The sequence below is a fragment of the Pinus tabuliformis genome, chromosome 1_1 (genome assembly GCF_031772625.1).
Source record: "Pinus tabuliformis cultivar Carrire ecotype Pingquan chromosome 1_1, CPIR1, whole genome shotgun sequence".
Taxonomy (NCBI): domain Eukaryota; kingdom Viridiplantae; phylum Streptophyta; class Pinopsida; order Pinales; family Pinaceae; genus Pinus; species Pinus tabuliformis.
Window position 1 is genome coordinate 22,618,819 of NC_142297.1, and position 5,667 is coordinate 22,624,485.

Consider the following 5,667-nt stretch of genomic DNA (forward strand, 5'->3'; position numbering starts at 1 on the left):
TGTATTTCTTTAAGCCATCTCCACCAGATTTTGGCTCCAAGGACTCTATTTAGAATTCCTAGGTCATGCCGACCCAAGCCACCATGGGACTTAGGTTTGCACACGTTGTCCCATGCCATAAGGGTCGATTTCTTCTTTTCTTCACCTTTTCCCCAGAGAAAGTGTCTTTGAATGTTTCTTATATTATTAACTACACTGGTTGGTGCTGGAATGGCAGTTAGCATATAGATAGGGATACTTTGGAGGATAGCCTTAGTGAGAACCAGTCTCTCTGCTAGACTTAGTGCTCTATTTGTCCATTTGCTAATTTTTTCTTTTAGCTTATTAAGAATAGGTTCCCAGATATCTTTGTGAAGCGATTTGTTAGTGAGAGGAACTCCCAGGTACTTTGTAGGCAGTGACTCCCTTTGAAAGCCCAAGATTCTAGAAATATTTCTTTGTATTGAAATATCAGTATTGAAAAAGAAAATCTTTGATTTAATAAGACTTACCTCTGTGCTTGCTGCCCTAGAAAACTCACTCAGAATCTATTTGAATGCTTTGGCTTCCTTGACAGTGGGTGTGCCTTGAAGCATGGTATCATCCACAAATTGCTAATGTGTCACCGTGTCCCCACCTTGAGTGAGTCTCAGACCCTGAATTCTCCCTTCCTCCTTAGCAGCTCTGATAGCTCTCCCTAACCCTTCCATCATTAGAATGAAAAGGAAAGGAGAAAGAGGATCTCCTTGTCTGAGACCTCTAGAAGGCTTGAAGGTTCTTGAAGGAGAGCCATTGAGAAGAATTGAACAGCTGGCAGTTGTAACTAACACCATAACCCATTTAATCGAATTGTGATCAAAGCCATAGGCTTTTAATATTGCTCTTATGTACGACCAGCTAAGCTTGTCATATGCCTTTGCTATGTTCAGCTGCATAATCATTCCTTCCTGTTTGTTGGTAATGAGTGAATGAACCATTTCATGAGCTTGAATTATATTGTCTAGAATTTTTCTTCCTTCCACATAGCCCGTTTACTCCTCTGACACTAGGGTTGGGAGGAATGGTTTGAGCTTGTTGGCAATGACTTTGGATATAATTTTGTATATCACATTGCATAAAGCTATAGGTCTAAATCTGTTTGGAGAGGTGGCCTTTTCCTGTTTGGGGATTAAGGCTATGAAAGATTCGTTGAGCACCTTTAAGATTGTCTTGAATCTTCTAGAGTCTTCCACTACCTCCAGGATGTCCTGTTTCACTATCCTCCAACAGGCTTTGAAAAAGTCTACATTAAAGCCATCTGGGCCTGGTGCTTTCCCATTTTGCATCTCTTTCACGGCTTCCTCTATTTCTTCCTCTGTTACTGGTCTGTTGAGGTTGAAATTATCTTCTCTAGTGACCAATTTAGGGATGTACTGAGTAAATCTTTGCATGGACTGGTATCTGTCTTCCGAGGTTTCCTCAGCAATTTTCTGAAAATGCTGGAGTAGAACCTTCTCCATCTCTTCATGAGTGTTTCTCTCGATTCCATGCTGGTCTGTGAGTTTCACAATTCTATTGTTGTTTCTGTGAGCTATGGTGGACCTGTGAAAGAATTTGGTGTTTCTCTCCCCTTCTTTAATCCATTGTACTCTGGATTTCTATCTCCAGAATATTTCCTCTTGAAGGCATCTGTTGTCCCATTCCTGCTAGAGTGACTCAACCCTCTCTTTCCTTTCTTCTGTATAGCCTTCAGTGATAAGAATCTGGTTTATTTCCTTTAGTTTCTTTTCCACATCTTCCTTAGCTTTGAAGATGTTACCAAATTCCTTTTTGTTCCTCTTTCAGTCTGCATTTAATGTGTTTGAGCTTGCTATGCAGAAGGAACATTTTTGTACCTTGTAGGTGAAGCTCTTCCTTCCACCATTCTTCAATGTTGGTGAGGAAATCTAAATGTGTGAGCCAAGCGTTCTCAAACCTGAAAGGAGTGTTCCTTGGTTTGCCAAAGAGGGAAGCTTCCAGTTGTATAGGCCAGTGATCTGAACCTCCAAAAGGTAGAATGAGTGCAGTAATGTTGCCTCCCCTGAGAAGAAGTTCCTCTGAGACAATAAATCTATCCAATTTTGAGGCTACTTGGGTAGGTCCTCCTCTTTTGTTATTCCAAGTGAAGATTCCATTGCTTGTTTCCATATCAACTAATTTCATATTGGTGATGAAGTTCTAGAAGGCAATTGAGTCTCTGCCAAGTGTTCTAGTTCCTCCTTTCTTCTCCATGAGTGATTTTGTTATGTTGAAATCTCCTCCAAGAATCCAGGGTAGAGCTGGGTATCTCTTCTTCATATCCTCCAGTGTTGTGAGGAGTCGAAGTTTGTCCTCCATTGGCTGTGGACCATAGACATTAGTGATCATGTAACATTGTCTGTCTCCCACCGGTTGGAAAATTAGTGAAAGGTGATGTCTGGATGCCTTCGCATCAATTACACCAAATTTCTGTGCATCCCATAGAGTGAGAATGCCACCAACATATTTATTTGCCTTAACTTCAAGGTATTCATGTCTATTTAACCATTTGCTGTGTTTTCCATAGATCCTCTCCACAAAGCATTTTGTTTCCTGTATGAATACTATGTCAGGTTTTTCCTCTTTGATTCTTTTACCTAGATTCCTCTGTTTTCTTCTGCTCCCAAGTCCTCTAATGTTCCAGGTTGTAATTTTCATTGAGGTGGGGTTTTAAAGGAGTAAATAGAAAGGTCTTTCATCCTTCCTGAGTCAATCATGAGTTTGCAACACTCCAGTAGTAGTTCTTTCTGTCTTTTTCTTCCCCTCCTCTTGCTTGGATTCTTTGTTAGTTTTCCTGTTATTAATCCTATTAAGGAAGTCCCTTTGTTTTCCTGGTTGTCATGTCCCCTTTTGAATCTTGTAGCTGTTTGGTTTGACTTGTTCAGGAATATCTGTTGGACCTTGTCCACATCCTCTTGAGGGATGGAGTTTATTCCCAGATTTCCTCCCTATTCTAGAAACTTTTCCAGCTCTAGGTTTTCCCTTTCTAGGATCTCTTGTAAGTCTTGATCCTCTATGCCACTTTCACTTTGAGACATTTCCAGTTCTTTTTCTATTTCCATGTTACTCAGAGGATCCATTGTGTGTTCATTCTATTCCTGAGTGAACTCCATGCTGGTTCCTTTTTCTTTCCCCTTGATGTCTCCTTCTTTGTACTCTCTTGATCCCCTCCATCTGCCTCTTGTTCTCCTAAGATCTCAAACCTGTTGTAGCTTTTAGTTTTATCCTTCCCATTAGGGTTCTTTTGTGTCTTCCTTACCCCTCCTTTTCCTCTTCCTTCTACTCTAGTGAAACCTGTCTGGTCTTTCCCTTTGCTAGTATATAGGTTTTCCTCCCTTCTATTAAGAGGAAAGTCTTTGGATAGGTGGCCATGCTCATGACACTTGTGACATCTGAACGGGATATGTTCATAGTCAACTGTTTGAACCCATTCCTCATCATAGAGTTCTAGAATGACCTCATCTGGAAGGGCTCCTGATAGGTCCATTTCCACACATATACGGGCATAGGATGTATATTTTCCCTTAGAGTTGCCTCTAAGATTTTTAAGAAATGACCTAATTTATTGCCTATAGCTTTTAAATATTCTGGCATCCAATAATCTAAAGGTAAGGAGTATAGTCTAATCCATATCGGTACTGAAGTGAAGGTAACTTGTTCTGGCACAAAGTTCATTGTCCACGGCCGCATATAGAGACCAATAGCTGCAAAGAAGTATGGTCCTCCTTCAAAAATCCTGTCTCTGTCTTCCATGTTCGTAAACACCACAGTAAAAAAACCTTTGGATCCAAGATGTATATTTAACTCCCCCTTTGGTTTCCAGTTGTATTTTATCTAGGTGTACAAAGCTTTCTCTGATGGCTAGATTACCATAAATTTGCATATGATGGCATAGTTTGCCATGTGACCCTTGTGTGCTTGCAGACCTGGATCATTCAGAATAACCCGAGGTTTAGTAATGGTTCTGGGCTTATAGGGCCCCATCTTGGCTCTGTTCTCTGACCCCTGACCTTTGTCTTCCTCTTTTTCCTCCTGACAGTCTTCTTCGTGGGTCCCTTGCTCTGCATGGGTTTTGTTGCCTTCCGCCTTCTGCATTTCAGTGTTTTTTGTCTTGATCTCCAAGGGTTGTGGAGGTTTGTTCTTTTTCCCTCCCCGTCCTTCGTTTGCTACCATATTACTCTGCTCCCTCCTCCCTGTGTCTCCATGGGTGCCTGTTGCCCTCCGTCCCTCGCTTAGTGAAACCCTAGAACCAAAGCTCTCGCCCGGTAGAATCCCATAGTTAAATATATAATTAATTGATTTAATTAAAAGGGAAATACATATATAATTACCTTCAAGATAGCTCTCAACCTCTAATTTGTGTATACTATTAAAAATATAAAAAAAAATGTAAAATTTAATTCTCTAACATCCATCCATTAATTATGGATAATAAATCAAAATTTTAGAAACCTTATTTCAAATATATATATACATAATAGATGTTTTGAAATTTTAAAAAAATATATTTTTTTAATCAACTTATAATTTTTTTTCTTTAAAATACTTTTTTCACTCTCTATGAATTTAACACCTAAAAAAATTTATATAGAGCTAACCACTCACACATATAAGATAGACTATGGCTTTGGGCACTTCTTGTTTATCTAGCAATTTTAATAATTATCTAAAAAAATATTTTATAATGATCTTAATAATAAAATTTTAAAATTTTATGATTACAATTACTTAATTTTTAAATTATATTTTTTATTATTATTGAATAATATTTTTCTTAGTCAAATTTATTAGATTTTAATTCACAAAGTTCACTTGAACATGATTTTTTAATGCATTGCAATAAGATAGATTATATAAAGTTGTCCATTATTTTATTTAAGTGTAGTTTTAGATCTCTCCGTTGGCAGGTTTTGTTTGTTAAATTTTAATTTATAGAGAGTTAACTTGAATATAATTTTTTAACGCATTGTAATAAGATGAATTATTATACGGTATTTATAAATATCTGAGTGGATAGGTTTTGTTAAAATTTTAATAAAGTTAGGTTTAAATATAAATATAAATCTGAAATATGTAATCTTTAAAATCTAAATGTTTATATTTGTTTTAAATATTTAATTATTTATATATTTTAAATAATAAAAAATTACAATTTTGTTAAATTTTGCAATAAAAATCTAATCAAATTATTAAATAATTAAATTATAATATATATTTTTATTTTATTTATTAAAATAAATAATTAAATTATAATATATATTTGTATTTTATTTATTAAAACAAATAATTAATATATATATATTTTTTTGAGAAAAACTGATTTTCTTTAAGAAGGGTTGCATAACTTTCTTATATACTAGAAAGAGAATTTGAGTAATAGCCTTGACTTGTTCTAGGTCCACTTTAATCCTACTCTTTGTGATAATATGGCCTAAGAGATTTCCATTAGACACTGTGAAAATGCTCTTCTTAAGATTGAGAGATATCTCATATTAGTGACATCACTCGAAAATTTGCCTTAGATGACGCAAGTGATCAAATCTCTTATTTGAAAATATTGTCACACCATCTAAGTAAACCATAATGCTTTGTCCAATCAATAATTGAAATGTGATGTCCATAGCACATTGGAAAGTAGCTTCTGCATTGATG